We start from the raw sequence: 20000 nt of genomic DNA, 5'->3' as shown, positions 1-20000 counted from the left end.
CTATCGAGTTTATTACACCATGGATCCTTCGCAGCCAATGAGCAACTGGCAGATCCACAATGTTCAGGACAGCATGATAACAACCATCCACAGCCTTGTGCCATCAGAGACGTACACCATCCGTGTGTTGGCGTTCACATCCGTGGGAGATGGACCCTTCTCTGACCCCGTCCACGTCAAAGTGAGACCTGGAGGTGAGTTGTAGAGGCTGACTGAGGAAATCAACTCCTACAGATCAAATGTGCTGTCACGGTAGCTGAACAAGCAAAGTAAGAGCCATTGTCTATAATATAGAGATGCATGAAGCACTGCTCACAAAGAAGGAAGTTTCAAACCAAGCAGTTTTCTCTGAATCCAGATCTAGCTTGAATCTTATGGGGATCGCACTGATTTCTATTGGAATGAATGGATTTCATCCCAGAAATTCAGCTTAGAAATAGTAAAAGTTACCACACCTTAACACGTTCCAGTGGAGCTTCACAGAATGCTTGAAATCAAGTGTACCATTTGAGCATTTCTGTACTATTTCTTCAGGGCCAGGTTTACTTAGAGTTTGCACCAGCGTAAACCACCTTTTTTCATTAAAATCGTACTGTCAGGATTCACTAAAGACGTGCAGTGAAGAATTGGCACTGAAAAGAAGTTTCCCTTTCAGACTCAACATTTATGGGAGAAAAAGTATTAAAACCATGCAATGCAATTTACTAATGTTTGCACCATTATTTAATGCATGAAAAAGGCATGTCTTAAACTATTTTGTGCCTGTGTTTAAGTAGGTCACCCACACCTGAAGAGCATTGGATCTGCTTATTTGCAACTATGCTAAATTATGCTGTGTTTGGCATAATGCCTTGGTCGATATGTAAATGAGATGTGGCGTCTGTGTTCTTTAATTTGCACATTGACCGTAAATCACCCGCAGAAATTTCCACGCCCATTGTCGCTGTTTTGGAATTGTGCTCTCATGCTAATTTGCCCTGTTTGTTAAAACTGCCCCTTCGTGTGGCTCCATTAATAAATGATGTGCTCTATTTATAAGCAGGTTTGTAATGCATTCCTGATCTGTGTTTCAGTTCCTGGGCAGCCAGGGAAGTTCCAGGTGGGTAAAGTGACCGATACCAGTGTTGAGTTGACCTGGGAACCTGCTTACTCCAAAGAGCCAGTGAAAGCCTACGAACTCATCTACAAAGCTCCAGAGCTCGGCATTCAGGTGAGAACGTGCTCCACTGAGAAACACTTGAGGGCTACAGATCATAATGGCATCAGCTCCTGAAATGTCGGAATAATGGTAATGTTTTCAAATGCATTGTATGCAGTGCGTAGCCAGGATATTTGGTAACACTTTAGAATAAGGTTCCATTAGTTAATGTTAGTTAACTACTTTCATTAACATGAACTAAGCAAGAACAATCCTTCTACAGCATTTATAATCTTAGTTCATGTTAATTTCAACATTTACTAATGCATTATTTAAATCAAAAGTTGTGCTTGTTAACATTAGTTAATGCATTGTGAATTACCATGAACTAACAATGAATAACTGTATTTTCATTAACTAACATTAACGAAGATGAATAAATACAGTAATAAATGTATTATTCATTGTTTGTTCATGTTAATTAATACATTAACTAACATTAACTAATGGAACCTTATTCTAAAGTGTTACCGGATATTTTATAGGGGTGGCTGGTGGGGGGGTGACTTTGAGTTGGGGGGGACAAAGTGAGGAAACCTCTAGTTCCGCCTCTGATTGTACAAATATTTCTACAAATATAGACAAATTCCAAGTCACTTTAGATAAAAGCAACTATTAACTGCATAAATATAAACAACAGAGACTTTAATCTTTCAAACAAACAGGAGAAGAGGAGTTTTGAGCCCAGAACATCGTATTTGGTGGAGGGTCTGCGTGCCAACACAGAGTACACCTTCTCTCTGGCTGCTGTGTCCAATAAAGGCATCGGAGCGTTCACCAACGAGATCAATCAACGCACGGCACAAGCAAGTATGTGTGAGAGCACTTAAAAAGACTTTGTTGTTACAGTATTTCTCCTGACAGGCTGTTTTCTTACAGTGTATGTCGCAGTAGCATCTCTCTGCACTAAACCTCCCTCAGTTTCTCCATCCACAGCTGCTGTCAATGCCTTCTGCTGTTATCTGTGACTCTTGATCGGTTTTGATGGTTTTGTTGGTCTTGATGGGATGGGGGGATGAATCCCCCCGATGGATGTTTAATCTGTAGTTGCTCAGTCATCATTTTCACAGTGGAAACAGAAGAGGGATGCTTGGCTGCCAGTGCACGGGGCACAGAAGTGGATTCCTCCAAATCTGTTTACTCACCCCCCCCCCCCATCCATCCATCTGTCTGTCTGTCCATCGATGTGTCATTGTAAAGTGCTTTGGTGTGTGAGATGTGTATGTCCACAAGTATTTCCAGTAGATGATTAAAAGACATGCAGAAGTCAAAGCCACCACCAGATTGGATGGGAATATGTTTTCAATTTCTGCCTTTGTACCTCTTTCTTTCTTTCTTTCTTTCTTTGTTCTCTTCCTCCTGTAGTTTAATGTCTACTCAGCTCAGGACCCAGTGAAGTGATTGTAACTCCAGTGGTGTGTGTTGTTGTGTCTGTGCTAATGATGAAGTGCTCTTCTTAGGTGTCATGCAGCTCCTCAGTTCTGCTGCTAGAGCTTGTGTTTTCCAGGACAGTTAACGGTAAGTGAGGATGACGAACCACCGCCGCGGTCCCTAAGACTCCTCTCATTATTCCACTAAACCATCCTGATAGCCAGATCTGTGAATGGAAATGCGTCTGATCAAGTTTGACTGAGTCTGGATATCAAACACAGTCCTGCAGTAGTGAACTTTGACACTCTGATAAACTTTCTGTGATTGCAGACAAACGCTATGAATTAAAGTTGTTGTGTTCTGGGCTGTTTTATTTCGAAGCTCAGAGTGACGGCAGTGACAGAGGTTAAGGTTGTGCTGTTTCTGTGTTTGTGTGGTTTTCACCTGGTTTCACCTGTTACCTGTGCTACAGATGGTGAGGATGAGCTCTGAGCCACTTCAGGTGGTTAGAGGAGGTTGCTAGGGGGTTTTTAGGCATTTGGGAACAGTTATTATTTATTTGCTATTCTGACATTCTTTTTACTATTTATTTTATTTTGATCCTATAAAGCACATTGGTCGGCTGCTGCTGTTGTAAATGGAGATATATAATAAATTATATTTGAAACTTATTAGGGTTTTGTGGTTGCTAGGGTGTTGTGGGTGGTTATATATAATTGCTAGGGTGTAATCAGGGGTTTGGGAACAGTTGTTAGGGTGTTGTGGTTGCTAGGTTATTGTTGATGGTTATAGATGGTTGCTAGGGTGTTATTAGAGGTTTGGGGACAGTTGCTAGGGTTACGGTTGCTAGGGTGTTATTAGGCTTTTGGGAACGATATCTGGGGTGTTATTAGGGTTTTGTGAGTGGTGTCTGTTGCTAGGGTGTTGTGAATAGTTTCTAGGGTATTCTTGATCCTTGCCAGGCTGTTGCTATGCATTTTCTCGGGTGTTCTGAGCAGATGTTGATGTGTTGCTGTGTAGTTGTTAGGGTGTTCTTGTCTGTGGGTTTTCTTCTGTTCTGTGGTGTAATCAGGGGGTTAGGTTAGGTTTGGGTTGCTAGGGTTTTGTGGTTGCTAGGGTGTTGTGAGTGGTTATACTTGGTCGTTATTAGGGGTTTGAGAATAGTTGCTAGGGTGTTGCAGTCCCTAGGGTGTTATTTGGGGTTTAGAAACAGTTGCTAGGGTGTCACTGTTGTTTTTATGGGTTTTGGAACAGATGTTCATAGGGTGTTCTTGTCTGTGGGGTTCTTCAGCTGTTCTGTGGTCCAGCATGTTGCTGTAGCATCAGTTGTGAGTCTGTAGATTGTGCTGAAGTTCTGAGCGTCTCACTGAGGCTCCAGCACAAACGCACATGAGCTGTTATTCTTGCACTTCCTCTGAAATTGGTGTAGATAACCGTTTTTGAAAGCAATTACACATCCACAGTTAATTTTTACATGTCATATTCTATGAAGATAATTGAATTATTCCATGTCAGTTTAATTATTGTGTTACACAAGCGTGCGTGTGCGAGAACAGAGGCCAGTTGCGGTGAGAACCTTATCACTTTGATTTTGAGAATGTCTCGGATCCCTTGTTATTTTTAATAACTCTCTCAGCTCTCATTGTGCCATTCGGCTGGAAAGGTTTCAGTCAATTACACTGACGGAGACCAAAGCCCCACATTAAACACAGTATTAATGACAGATAATACCCACAATTCTGTACGCTCGTATTCGGCTGAGACTTCAGCTCAGAAAAATGCTTAAGGCAAGTGTGTGTGGAAACTGTGTGTGTGTGATGTGTGATGGTAAGAAGGTCCGTGTGCCATACGCAGGAGCAGGTACGTACTCTACATCATCAGCTTCTCTTCACATGTTTTCCAGACTGATTCTTTATTTTCTAGTTTCAGTTGTTTTGTTCTCATTAGTTTTGCATCCAGTCCAGTCGATGTTTTTGTGTCTTATTTTGCTTTAGCGCTCATAACCGCTCTAGTACAAACGTCATAATGATTAGGATCAGAGTCTGGTCAGCGATGCTCTGATTTCTCTAGATGCTTTCTGACAATATTGAGTTATTAAAACAAAGCTGTAACTTTGTTGTCAGGCAGATTTACATTTATTCATTCATGTGTGGATCTCAAGCACAACATGTATTGTTCTTATATGTATGTTCACACACAGAAAATCTGCTCTGCACATGTGTTATGTCTCTCTCTGTTAACACACCTGATTCACATAATCAGCTCGTTAGAAGTGAGCTTCGTGCATGAACTGTGTTCCCATTGACATGGTCCTCCCTTCTCCCTGAGCAGGGGAAACTTTTGATTCAACATTCATTCACGAATCTGTGCTGTGCAATGTTTCGGACAAGTGTGACATCATATACCTCGGTAAATAAATGCAACTTTAATTCACGTCTCTCACACTTCAGTGCACTTTGAATGGACCATATACATTCGCTCTGAACTGGAATCATGGTGGAATATCCTGTGATGTCCACTTCGTAGGACACTTACGTTTGAATAGAACAAAAGTCTGAAGCGATAAGAGAAACATACAAAATGTGAAGAGCAGGGGGCGCTGTTTTAGAGTGTTGGTTTAATGAAACCCATCTTATACACAGAGCTGCAGAACCTCGTCATATTTCTAATTAAAGGAGATCTTTGTAAGCAGAAACTCCTCCGTAACCCCGATGGGTTTCAGTCGGACATCTGTCACCATCTGGTCATGAAGTCTGATCCTGGACCGACGCATCGCTCCATCCATCAAGCGTGTTTCCATGGCGGTGGTGCTGCTATCGGTTACACGCTCGGCGGTGCTTTAATTAGGTTGTCTGTTCTGGTCAATATGTTGATCGGATGCTTGTTTCGTGACAGACAGGCGCTTTATTCCTCCATCGCTGCATCACAACACATCCTTCATTTCATTTTGCTTCATTCTTCCTTTGTTTGCATCATTTATCTCTTAAGTTGAATGTAATTCGAGCCTCATAATTAGTTTTATTGATCTGTTTCCTTCTACACTATTTTTGCAGCCCGCAAATCTCATCCTCTGGCTTCATCTTTATGTTGTATTGATTTATTTTTCTTAATTTCTGTTTCTTTATCCTCCTCCACATTCCTCGATGATCTTTCCTTTCTGTGTTTTATGTTCAACTGTTGTCCGCTCTTCCTGTCAGAGCCCTCGGTTCCCCCGCGTGATCTCCGCTGCTCCGCCGCTGGTTCCACCTCGCTGTCTGTGAGCTGGGCTCCGGCCGCGGAGGAGCCGCTGGGGTACGAGGTGAGGTACAGGTGCGGCTCTGAGTCCCCGCAGACACTGCGTCTGGAGCCGGGCGCGAGCGGGGCGCTGCTGACGGGCCTGCGGCGCTGGAGTCTGTACCGCGTGACGGTGGTGGAGATCACGGAGCAGGGCGGCGGACCGGAGAGCACTTCTGTAGAGTGCACAACAGATGAAGATGGTAAAATATCAGCATTAGATCCATCTTCTTCAGGTCTGTTTAGGTTCTTCAGGTGGTTCTTTGGAGATCTTGATGTTTTGTTGAAGGATCTTCAGATCAGCTTTTTGTCTTTGGAGTTCTTTAAGGTTGTGTTCATACTTGGCACAGTGGAAAAAAATTTTTTCTTACGTAATATTTTTGTCATGTTTTCCAGTACAAATATCTAAACATTTTTACATTCAGACACATTTACTTAAAGCAAAATTGCTTAAGGGACTAAGTCTTGTTTTCTGAAAAGCACGAATCAATATAGACCGAGTTTTTGCTTGTACCAGCAAAAAACTTCTGCCAGTGGGCTCAGAATAATAAACTTGTTTTCCCTATGGATAAAGTTAAGCACCGACTGTTGTTTGTTCTTGTTTTAAGCCTAAACTCACTTCAGTCTGGTTGAAAATTACAAATTATAAGCTATTTTCTGTCCATCAGAATGCTTTTGGAATAGGCTGGAGGATTGTAGATTCGGAAGTAAACATCACTGCTGTGATTGGCTAACAGTTGTGTATGTTTGACAATCTATATCCTTCACAGATGGACGCTGCTGTGATTTAGGTAAAAAATTTATATATACATCATATTGTTTAACAGACAAAGCAATAGTGATCATGTAATGAGAACAGTTACTCACACTTGTCAAGTCACCTTTATTTATATAGCGCTTTAAACAAAATACATAACGTCAAAGCACTGAACAACATTCATTAGGAAAACAGTGTGTCAATAATGCAGAATGATAGTTAAAGGCAGTTCATCATTGAATTCAGTGATGTCATCTCTGTTCAGTTAAATAGTGTCTGTGCATTTATTTGCAATCAAGTCAATGATATCGCTGTAGATGAAGTGACCCCAACTAAGCAAGCCAGAGGCGACAGCGGCAAGGAACCGAAACTCCATCGGTGACAGAATGGAGAAAAAAACCTTGGGAGAAACCAGGCTCAGTTGGGGTCAGTTCTCCTCTGACCAGACGAAACCAGTAGTTCAATTCCAGGCTGCAGCAAAGTCAGATTGTGCAGAAGAATCATCTGTTTCCTGTGGTCTTGTCCTGGTGCTCCTCTGAGACAAGGTCTTTACAGGGGATCTGTATCTGGGGCTCTAGTTGTCCTGGTCTCCGCTGTCTTTCAGGACTTGTGTTGCGACATTTCTTTCAGATCCAGTATAGTCAACAGCATTGTCTGTTTCAATCTTTCTGAAAATTTCATGTCGAATTGTGCCTTGTTTGTAAACGGAACTGCAGTAAAATGAAGTGAACAAAGGACTGTGTTCTTACTGGCTCAGTCTGGAACTTCATTAAAAATAAAGTTCATCTACTCTTTTCTGACGCCGGAAGTTGTTTTCCACAACTTGTCTTCGGAGCATCTTTATTGTTTGGTTTCTTCATAGACCTGCGTTCGCCTCTCGTTGGGCTAAACAGCGGGCGATGCAGAATTGGAGGGTAGGACTAATTCAGTTCAATTAAATTCAAGTTTATTTGTATAGTGCTTTTTACGATACAAATCATTGCAAAGCAACTTTACAGAAAATTAAATACAATATTTATTAGAAGCTCATCAGTGGTGACTGTCAGTTCAGTTAAAGACGCAATCATTCATCAATTCGAAAGAGATGTTTTTAATCTAGATTTAAACAGAGAGAGTGTGTCTGAACCCCGAACATTATCAGGAAGGCTATTCCAGAGTTTGGGAGCCAAATGTGAGAAAGCTCTACCTCCTTTAGTGGACTTTGCTATCCTAGGAACGACCAAAAGTCCAGCGTTTTGTGACCTTAGGGAGCGTGATGGGTTGTAGCGTGGTAGAAGGCTAGTTAGGTACGCTGGAGCTAAACCATTTAGGGCCTTATAGGTAAGTAATGATAATTTGTAACTGATACAGAACTTAATAGGTAGCCAGTGCAGAGACTGTAAAATTGGGGTAATATGATCATATTTTCTTGACCTGGTAAGGACTGTAGCTGCTGCATTTTGGACGACCTGTAGCTTGTTTATTGAAGAAGCAGGACAACCACCTAGAAGTGCATTACAATAGTCCAGTCTAGAGAAGTCGTGGGAAGTCGTGGCCTAGTGGTTAGAGAGTTTGACTCCTAACCCTAAGACTGTGGTTTCGAGTCTCGGGCCGGCAATAACACGACTGAGGTGTCCTTGAGCAAGGCACCGAACCCCAAACTGCTCCCCGGGCGCCGTAGCATAAATGATGCCCACTGCTCGGGGTGTGTGTTCACGGTGTGTGTGTGTTCACTGCTCTGTGTGTGTGCAGTTTGGATGGGTTAATTGCAGAGCATGAATTCTGAGTATGGGTCACCATACTTGGCTGTATGTCATGTCACTCACTTATAGGTCATGAATGCATGAACTACCAGTAGCTTTTCTGCATCAGAAACAGGTAACATGTTTCGTAGCTTGGCAATGTTTCTAAGATGGAAGAATGCAGTTTTTGTAACATTGGAAATATGGTTTTCAAAAGACAAATTGCTGTCTAATATAACACCCAGATATTTGACTGTAGAGGAAGTAACAGTACATCTGTGTAGTTGCAGATTGTGATCTATTTTTTGTCCAATAAGTAATATCCCTGTCTTATCCAAATTTAATAGGAGAAAATTATTGGTCATCCAATCTTTTAAATTTTTAACACACTCTGTTAGCTTAGATAATTGGGAAGTTTCATCTGGTCTCGTTGAGATATATAGCTGATTATCATCAGCATAAAAGTGGAAACTAATCCCGTATTTTATAATAATATTACCAAGGGGCAACATGTATATTGAAAATAGCAGAGGGCCTAGGACGGCTCATTGTGGCACTCCATATTTTACTGATGATAAATGAGATGACTCCCCATTTAAATTAACAAAGTTGTAGAGATCGGTCATGTAGGATCTAAAGCATCTTAGAGCCTGCCCTTGAATACCTGTATAGTTTTGTAATCGATCTATGAGTATGTCATTGTGACGAGTTGGGCGGGGTCGAGAGACATGGAAACGAGGCGAGGCCTGGAGTGATTGGAGATGAGCGACACCTGCTCGACCCACCGGTCTCGAGTCCCACGGAGGAGATGGAAGGATATAAAACTGGAGCGATGACAGTGAAGGATAAGAGAGGAAAAATGCCTGGGTTTTAGTTGCCTCGCTGTTTTGTGTTTATTTTTATTATTAAAGTCTTATTTGATTGTCCGCCGGTTCCCGCCTCCTTCTTCCCGTGATCACAGAGTTTTAATTGTTACAGTCATGATCTATGGTGTCGAATGCAGCACTAAGATCAAGCAAGACTAGAAATGAGATGCAGCCTTGATCTGACGCAAGAAGCAGGTCATTTGTATTTTTAACAAGTGCAGTTTCTGTGCTATGGTGGGGCCTGAAACCTGACTGAAATTCTTCATACAGATCTTTTTTTTTTTTTTTTTGTGTGCAGGAATGAGCACAATTGAGCAGACACAACTTATTATAGAATTTTATACATAAATTTATTTATAAATAGATTTGAACGGGCCTATGTTTTGCCAGTTCACTAGGATCTAGTTTTGGTATCTTAATAAGAGGCTAAATAACCACCAGCTTGAATGGTTTTGGGACGTGACCTAAAGATAACGACGAGTTAATGATATTGAGAAGCGGTTCTTCGGCTACAGGTAACAGCTCTTTCAGTAATTTAGTGGGTACAGGGTCTAATAAACATGGTTTAGATACAGTGATACGTTTATTTAGCTCTTCCTGTCCTATAGTTGTAAAGTCTTGCAGTTTATCTTTTAACATACAGCCAAGTATCGTGACCCATACTCAGAATTCGTGCTCTGCATTTAACCCATCTTAAGTGCATACACACACCATGAACACACACTCGTAACAGTGGGCATCCATTCATGCTGTCGTGGTATTGCCTTCCCAAGACTCAAACCCACAACCCTAGGGTTAGGAGACAAACTCTTTAATCACTTTGCCACAACTTTATAAATGGTGGGTGTGGCTGAACAGCCAGAGATGTAGAATTGGTGGGTGGGGCTAATCAGGCAGTGATTTAGAATTGGTGGGTGGGGCTTAACAGCCGGCAATGTAGAATATAATCGTTGGATGGGGTTAAACAGCCGTTGATGTATAATCAGTGGGTGGGGCTAAACAGCCAGTGATGTGGAATTGGTGGGTGGGGCTAAACAGGCAGCGATATAGAATGGATGGGCGGGGCTAAACAGGCAGTGATATAATTGGTGTGCTGGGCTAAACAGGTGGTGATGTACAATTGGTAGGTGGGGGTAAACAGGCAGCAATAGCAGATTAGTGGGCAGGGCTAAACAACCAGTGATGTAGAATCAGGCATTTATCTTCTGCGGAGGCGGTGCTTATCCACACCATTACAACATAGAGGGGCACATTCCACAAGCTGTTGTTTTGGCAGACTGCCTTCAATATACGCTGTTTTTAGACTAACAACAAAGATTTGAGTTCTGAAATTTACATGATGTTTTTATAGTATAATGACCACTTATATGTCAAAAGATCAAGGTAATTTTGGTTTCTTGGTACATGACCTCTTTTATCATTTACAGTGTGAATGCTGAGCAAACCTGAAATAAATGTGTCTTTGTTGGTCTGGACCCAGAGAACTACACTGAACTACAAGTGTGAACACACCTTAAAGCTGCAGTGTCTGGATGTTTTGTACTGGTTCTTTGAAGGTTCTGCAGTGACGTCAGACTAAGCTGTGTGTGTGTGTGTGTGTGTGTGTGTGTGTGTGTGTGTGTGTGTGTGTGTGTGTGTGTGCGTGCGCACAGTGCCCGGAGCTCCACCACGTCAGGTAGCAGTCCAGCCCATCAACAGCACATCTGTTAAAGTGTCGTGGCGCTCCGTGTTGCCAGGGCAAAGGAACGGGCACATCCGTGGTTACCAGGTTCACTATGTGCGCATGGAGAACGGGGAGTCGCAAGGCCTGCTGCGCATCAAAGACATGATGCTGGACGATGAGCAGGTGAGGTCACGACCCCACAGACCACGCCACACCCTCAGCAAAATATGACCAGAATTCATCCTTGACTTGCTATTCAGAAGTTAGATATTTCTGGTAAAGGTCTTACATTTCGTTAGCCACTATAGGTAAGTAAAAGAATAGCAAAGCACAATAAAATGTAAATCAGTATGTGCTACACACTCGTGTGTTTATGATTATTATAAAACAATTTGATCTTTAAAAATAAAAGTAAAATAACTGGAATCGACTGACACGAAGGAAAATTCTAGTTATAAATGACCTCATCAAAGATTATATATGGTGAGGTTTTGGGTTTTATTCATTAATGTTTTCAGTCAACATGAAATTAAAATGTATCTTATTTCCTTTCCTAATACGTGTTCCTCATCTTCCTGTGATCGTCGCATCACCGGTCATATGAAACACACTTTCACATCAATCCAGCAGGAGAAAATCACGGCATGACCTACATTTATTTCTCATTCAATATCCCGTTTCACTCAGAAGTGCATCACATGACAGAAGTTAAATGGGTCATGGATGCAGTTTCATACAAGTTTCAAGTTTTGAATCTTTTTACACAATACTGGCCAAAACAGCATTCAAAATAACAACAGATGCTAAGTATTATACTTATTTATACTGCCTGTACAGAATCAGTCTGATCTGAATGAACAGACACTGAATGAATCTCACTCTGCATCTCACTTCATCTCTTCTCTTGCTCACTGCTCGTTCATTCTGTCCTTCACTAAATGAATCTCACCCTGCTCTCCTCCTACGCTCCGCCTGGTCATCACTGATTCTCTCACATCTCTGTGCTGCCGCGCCGTTAGAGGAACACGGATGAGACGGCGCTATACGTGAGTATGAACTTCAGCTTTATGTTCAGAGAAGCTTATGAAAGCACAGCTGAGACAGAAAGATTTCAAAGCCCTTCAGAGCTGCTGGATCTGAACCGCTTCACTGAGTGTGTGTGTGTGTGTGTGTGTGTGTGAACCTCTAACACTGGAGAGCACTTTCATAGAGCCTCTCGAACACAGATTACAGACTGAGAAGTATAGTAACCCAAAACATTGCTGGAGAAAATGAACGAATGAATGAGGCAGTAACATATAATCAGAGCAAGTTTGAGGTCGGAGATCACTGATCAGAGAGAAGTGCTTAAGATTACATTGCAGTTTCTGCCACTGAATGACTTGATACTGTGTGTGTACGTGTGTGCGTGTGCGTGTGTGCGCGTGTGTGTGTGTGTGTGTGTGCGTAGGAGCTGATGCTGGAGGATCTGCAGCCTGAGACGCTGTACTCCATCAGTGTGGCGGCCTACACTATTAAAGGAGACGGAGCTCAGAGCGTCGCTCATCTGGTGCAAACACCCGTCACATGTGAGTCACTCGTCTTTGTGTGTTTCTGTATGTTGAAATTTTCCATTTCAGTTAAAAGTGTTGTGTGTGTGACAGTCAACAGTCTTTAGTCACTAGACTCAACAAAACAGAAGACTTCAGTCAAGATCAGTTCTTTATCCAGTCAGAAACACAGTTAGTCATTGTATGCGTTCATGACATTGGATTGGCTGATATATCTCTGGAGGGTGGAGCGTTATTCTCTATATTAACCCTGCCTCAGGTGTCTTGGACAATAACTTTATATACACGGTTCATTCACTTACTGTTACACACTGCATGAAAGGTAATTTTCAAAATCCATAATAGGTGCACTTTAATATCTTCATTCCTAAAGGCCCTTTCACACCAAGGACGATAACTATAAAGATAACAATAAAGATATGTTTCTAAAAATCATCCAAACCACAACTATAACGATGAAGCCACAGAGAAACGATATAGTAGGACTCACTTTCAGAAAAAAAATGTCTAGCTGATGAACGATAAAAATATTGATAGCCAATCAGAATCCACCCTGCTATCACACGCTCAAGACTTTAAAGCAGCGACGCGCATGTGCTCAGAGTAAACTGAAGATATCGTTCATCTTTATAGTTGTTCTTGTGTGAACAGGGCTTTATTGTCGCATTTATCAGATTAGAGCTGTGTGATAATACAGTCACATATTGTGATGATATGTGATACGAACAATCAAGCAGTTGAGATTTACAATATAGTATATATTGCTTTATATTGCTGTGTACTGTGTGTATATATATATATATATATAGAGAGAGAGAGAGAGAGAGAGAGAGAGAGGTGTGCAATAATAGATACATTTTTGCAACACCATATAAACAATTACTGCTGTAACTGCCCTGTCCAGTCAGAAGACGGCACTGGAGATCTGGTCAGTGTGATGGATGTGTTTTATATGAACAGTCACTGATAGTTTGTGTGTGTTTGTGTCCTCTAGTACCCGCTCGCCCCGTTCTGTCCGTGCAGCTGGTTAATGAGACGTCCGCTGCACTGATCTGGACTCCCCAACAATCCTCTAACCCTCTGCTGGAGATCCTGGGCTTTCGTCTGACCTATGGCCTTAAAAACGCCTCTCAGTCTGTCTCTGTGGATTTCAGACCTGAGGAGCACCAACACAGCATGACTGACCTGCGTCCTGGAGGTGTTTACTCATTCCTCCTGGCCACTAGAGGGCGCTCTGGTTACAGCGAAGAGGCTCAGGAGGAGCTTTCGGTGCCCGAGTTTCCTCCGAAAGGTTTTCCGCAGCTGTCGGAGCACATCAACGCCACCTGCTGCTCGCTGCAGCTCACCTGGCTTCCTCCGAACGGCTCGGAAGGGAACGCCATTTTTACAGGATACACGCTCTCGTATGAGGAAGCAGGTGCTAGTGTTGAACCACAGACACTGATGGTGCCCGCAGATGTGTCCAGCTACACCATTCTAGGGCTGAATCCTGACCGGGCGTACGCCGTGAGGATATCGGCTCAGAACAGTGCTGGGTCAGGCCCGTATAGCCCACAGGTGCTGTACCGAACGACAGCCTTCGACACAGGTACAGCGCTCAGGTGCTCTCGCCTGCAGTGTTGGGGGTAATGCATCACAAGTAACTAAAGTTAAGTAATCAGATTACGTTTCTCAAGTAACTAGGAAAGTAATGCATTACTTTCTAATTTAGAAGTAAATATCTGAGTTACTTTGTTTCCATGTGTTGAGTGACAGCTCTGGTGTTGCCGTGGTGACAGAGATCAGGATGTTGTGTGTGAGCATGGTCTCACTGTAGTTCTAGACTAAATATGAACAGGTTTCTCATCTCACAACAGTAACCCTAACCCTAACCCAAATGCAAACCTGCAGTAATTAAATATGTTAAGACAAATATCATTTAGGTATTTAATCCCATTTTATTAACCAAAATCTTTGCTACTGACCTTTGATGATTCAATTCAACCATACTAATAATCAAAAATGACATTTGTCATTTTAGTTATTGCAGAATAGTGTTGAACTTTCTTCTCCTGTGTCGTATTCTTCATGTGATTTGTTTGAGCGGCGCCCTCTACTGTACAGATGAGAACTTACATTTCCTTCAGCCTGAGACGGATTGGATTAATTTCACTTTTGTTGTGAAAGATCTTTTTATAACTTTTTATATTAAAAAAACAAACAAGCAAGCCCTGACCAGATTTAAAAAGTAATGCATTACTTTCCATAAAAAGTAACTGAGTAATGTAATTATTAACTTTTTTAGGGAGTAACGCAATATTGTAATGCATTACTTTAAAAGTAACTCTCCCCAACACTGCTGTCCTGGGTGAGCCACAGACTAAACCCCGAGATCCCCCCGACACTATCCCACCCGACCCGTCACAGTGGAGGTGTGTGTGTGGGCGGCTGCAGGTAACGCTCGGCCGGGCGACGGGAGGCGGGTGTCGCAGGTAAGTGCTCAAGCGTCAGTCACAGTCCGTCTGACAGGACAAGTCTTCGGGTTCACGGTAAGACTGGAGACGTTTGCCTTTTGAGTTCCTTCACTGTCCTTCACAACTACATTTCCCAACACTTCCCAGTCCAGTTTGTGGTGTGGCACAAATGAAATGAGTGTTTGTTTGTGTGTGATTGAGTTTGTGTCTCACCCTGACTTCCTTCAAAATAACCTTCATTAGCAGCTAGCGAATCTGGGCCAGCTCTCACCGGATCTTCTGCATATGTGTCCCTGCTCACCTTCTACATCCCCCACAATCCCCTGCACAGGCCTCGGCGCACGCGGCGGACGTCTGCCTCCTCACAGTCCTGTGTGTGTGTTCCTGTTCCTTCATCATTGAGTCTCATGTGTGTTACGTGTGTGTTTTTGGACAGACGTGCCGAGGAATTTCTCTGTGAATCTGGCGACGAAGACGAGTGTGTTGCTGACGTGGGAGTTTCCGGAGAGCAGCGCCCCCTATCGCTTCACTGTGAGTCTCACAGCCATTAGCATCTGTGACTCTATGTTCATTTGTTGTGTCCCAGTAAATCTCTTTAGAATGAGGATGTCCTCTTACTTTATAAACACCACCTGCCTCTGACTAGCAGCAAATCAACCAGCCCTTCAGTTGTCCTTCTCCTGCATCCTGTTTCAACAGGAAACACATCAACACAGGAAGAAAACGGCGCTCCTTAAATCATTTCAATTATATTGCAAATGATTATGACTGTAGTCAAACAAACACTGGTCGCAGTGGAACTGCTTTTGGTTAATATATATCTCAATATCGATTAAAAATAAGATTAATAATAAGATAATATCAAGTTTACTGCAATGCATTCTGAAATTGTCTTATAAAATATATTAGGGTGTATTCTTGAATAGGGTGTTTTCACTGAAAGTCGGTTTTGTGCACATGTGTACCAAACAAATACAGCATTGTTTTAACCACTGCACAACTCAAACTACATTGGAAAGTTCAAATATTATATATTGCTACTTTTAAGTGTCATCTTTTAAACTGTAACATGAATTGTAACATCCTGATAATTTGTTACAATGTGACAGATTATTGAGAAAGTTCTGTGTTGATTGTTGATTGGATGTTGAGATGTGGGCGTGGCATTTAAAGCCAGAACTGAATGCAAGCTTGCATTGGATTGTAAAAAAAGGGGTGGAGTTTAAGTGAGATACATGATTGGAGAAATTCTGCATGTGGAGAAAGATCCATTTAGACTCACTGGGGTTTGGATCAGAGCTAATGTTTCTGTGAAAACCAGCCCAAACACAGTGGGATGTTTTTAGAGTTACTACACCTGACTGCAGCAAATCTGTTTTTGGGTTAGTAAACCAGGCCTTCGAGCACTTGCGGCTGAGAAAGCCCAGCTGATGTCATTGTTTTGCTCCCTGTTTTTCAGGTGGAGTACAACCGGCAGAAGATGGAGGTGGACGCACGTCTCAGGAAGGCTGTGATCCCAAACCTGCAGCCGGACACCAGCTACGACTTCAAGATCACCAGCCCCGAGGGGAACATGGGCGGACTCAGACACCGCATTCATGCCAAGACATCTCCTCCCATCCTCATCCGCCGGCCCGAGGTGGACCACACACGAGAGACCGAAGCCACGGTCACCATCATACTGCCCTCGCTGGACCCCCGGAGCAGCGTCAGGTGCGAGCAGACTAAGGCGCAGTTTGATGATACGGTGACTGAGTGTGGAATCATGGGAGTTGTGGTCTTCATCCCCACAGATGATGCAATCCGCTGTGTTATCATGCTAGATAGAGTTCTGTTATAATGCTGCTCTGTGCGCTCATCACCGGTCTTTTAAAACGCACAATATATTAAAGCGTCTTCGGTGTGTACATATGTTTTCTACAAAACAAACCAGAAATTGAGGGGTTCATTGAGTTTTTGGATATTCTACTAAAAAAACGTACGTATTGTGTTTTAAAGTTACTTCCCTCACCCCAATGGCAGATATTTCTGCTCATTTCAAGCACAATTTGTATTTTCTTTTTTTCTTCTTTTTTATAAAACAAGATTTAAAATCTTAAGTAATATCGCCTGTCAAGGAAATGCATCTGTATTCAAGAATGTTCAGATATTTGTACTAGAATACAAGTCAAAAATACTGAGTAGGAAGATTTTTGTGCAGTGTGCCCAGATAGATGCACGCTTCATCAGACACACACATGTGCAGCTCGCTCAAACACACACCTGAGGACGTCTGAATCATGCATGACATGCACACACATGTGCGGGAATCTGAATAATTCAGAGCCGCAGTCCATTTGTGTTTCTGCTGAGCTCAGGAAGAAAATCATTCAGCTCCCAATGGTTTAGGACTAATGGAACCAAAAAAACATGTTTGCTGTAGTTACACCAAATCAATCAATCTTTTTGCTACAATAACCGTAGTTTAACAACAGTAATGCTAGTAAAACTGTTGTTATACATCTACATTTATTCATTTGACTGACGCTTTTATCCAAAGCTACTTTGAATAAAACTGAGGAATGCAACAAACAATTTACTTGAGATGTCAATGAACACGAGAAGTGCCTGTTATACAAGGATTCAGTCCTCGTTCAGGACAGGAAGGGATAAGGATCAGGACATGAATGAATTCACCCAACTAGCAGATATTTTCTCTAAATGACAGTGACAGAAATGGTCATCAATGAGCCAAAAAACAAACAAACATGGTTACTACCCTTTTACCACAATAAAACCATGATCTATTTTCATACTTGGATGCAAAAATGATTTTTGATATTGTGAAAAAAAAAAAAAAAAAAGGAAAATTAAGCAAGTTTTTGCTTTAAAAATAAATACAAATCTGCCAGTGGAGTCAGAAAAAACAAACTTATTTTCCCTTTGAATGATTATTGATTTTTTTCTTAATATATTGACAGCGTTATTTTCTTGTTTTAAACATGAATTCACTTAGTTTTGGTCGATTTTCAATAAACAAGATTTAAGATTTAAGATCTTACAGTCATTTGAATAGAATTTGAAGAATGTTTAGATATTTGGACTTGAAAACAAAAAACACAGCGTAAGAAAATCTAATTTTTGTAATATAGTAATACAGACACACATAGTTTATTGCTCACTTAAAAGTGCTTAAAGAATCGTTAATGAGTCATTGAATCTTAACAATTCTGTGTTTGTCAGATGCTTGAACCCAAAGCCCTGTTCTGCTCGTGTGTTTCTGCAGGAACATCTACGTGGTGGTGGTTCCTCTGAAGAGAGCACGAGGCGTGATCCGGCATCTGAAGAGCCCAGACGAGATGGACCTGGAGGAGGTGAGAGATCTGTGATCTACTCTCTGCACAAATCATCTTCTCGCTTACTGCTTTGGTCTTGTTTTCTAGTATAAATGGTTTCTCAACGCTTTCTTAACGATCTATAACATCTGGCCCTAATTACCTCTTTCCCTGCAAAACCTGAGACTGAAGTGTAAGCACACAAACACACACATACACAGTTCTTATTAAACCACTTAGAAAATCAGCCATAAAACCATAAAAGTGATCAATTTGAAAATCAGTGTCATATCATCTGGCTCATTATACATACATTTATAATAAAAAAATTAATTGCTCAAAAAATAATTTGTAGCCTTTGACGGATTTGGATCTCCCTGAAAACATCTGTAATCTGGTGTTTGGCAGATGATTGAAGGACTGGGAGGAACCAGCTGTTCTCAGTCTGTTATGATCATGAATGATGGACAGAATACAGCTTCCCTTCTTCAGCTCTCGCTCACCGGATGGTTAAATAGGCGTATGGGACAAGAAAAATCTTGTTAAGCCTTTAAATTATGATTATTTTTCATAATTGAATTTATTTTATTGAAATTAATTTTTCTTAATTTCAGAAAACAAAACAAAATATTTTATGTCATTTTGATTGTGAAGTAAATGCATTTAGATTCAAGAATTGTAGAAATTAAAGCTAGAAAACAAGACAACAATGCTAAGTCAGTTTTGCTGTATGGTTGTGTGTGTGTGTGTGTGTGTGTGTGTGTGTTGAGCGCTCGGTGACGCTGTTAATGAAATACAATCTCAGCAGCGTTTCTGCTCTTTCTGCTGGATGTGGAACATTGTATAAAATCCTGAGTTGACTTCCTCCTGTCAGAGGTCATACAGATCGATGTGAGCCTGAGAGAGTCTTAACAGCTGTCAGATCAGTGAACACACACACACACACACTCTCACACACTCTCACTCACTCACACACACACACTCATTCACACACTCACACGTTCATTCTGTGTATTTGTGAGTGTGTTTTATCTTGATCTGGTAAATGCACAGGGTTGAGTCCACAGATGCTGGTTTACTGTAACTGTATTATTTCCTCCTGTTTCTTCAGGTTTGTAGTTCTGGTGTTTGTGCTGATGCTGAAGATGTGTTGTGTGTTGCAGCTGCTGAAGGACATCAGTCAGAAGCAGCGAGACCCGCGTCAGCGTCAGGTGGATCTGAGGAGGGCGTACATCACCGCCCGCTTCACACCCGCCACCCTGCCAGCCTTCTTCACTCTCGGAGACCAGCTCGACTACGGAGGCTTCGAGAACCGAGCGCTAGAAGCGGGTCAGGAGTATGTTCTTCATCCTGGCAGAGCTCAACTCCACCACCGGGGTGAGTGTGTGTGTGAGTGTGTGTGAGTGTGTGTGTGTGTGTGTGTGTGTGTGTGTGTGTGTGTGAGAGTCAGGTCAAGTCAAGTCACCTTTAGTTATACAGTATAGCGCTTTAACAAAAAGGATTGCGTCAAAGCAACTGAACAACATTAATTAGGAGAACAGTGTGTCAATAATGAAAAATGACAGTTAAAGGCAGTTCATTGAATTCAGTGATTTCATCATCTCAGTAAGAAATTACTCGTCATCCAGTTTTTTATATCGACTATGCATTCCATTAGTTTTTCAAATTGGTGTGTTTCACCGGGCCGCGAAGAAATATAGAGCTGAGTATCATCAGCATAACAGTGAAAGCTAACACCATGTTTCCTGATGATATCTCCCAAGGGTACCATATAAAGCGTGAAGAGTAGCGGCCCTAGTACTGAGCCTTGAGGTACTCCATACTGCACTTGTGA

General features: G+C 41.9%; 1 pseudogene; it reads left to right on the top strand.

Moving 5' to 3' along the window:
• LOC113083579 (receptor-type tyrosine-protein phosphatase S-like) overlaps positions 1-19543 on the top strand; it is a 28647-nt pseudogene extending 9104 nt beyond the window's left edge.
• The last annotated feature ends 457 nt before the right edge of the window (positions 19544-20000 follow it).

This window comes from Carassius auratus, unplaced genomic scaffold, assembly GCF_003368295.1.
Source record: "Carassius auratus strain Wakin unplaced genomic scaffold, ASM336829v1 scaf_tig00038942, whole genome shotgun sequence".
In the NCBI taxonomy this organism is placed as follows: domain Eukaryota; kingdom Metazoa; phylum Chordata; class Actinopteri; order Cypriniformes; family Cyprinidae; genus Carassius; species Carassius auratus.
Note: the sequence above shows the minus strand (reverse complement) of the source record. Positions and strands in the feature narration are given on the sequence as shown.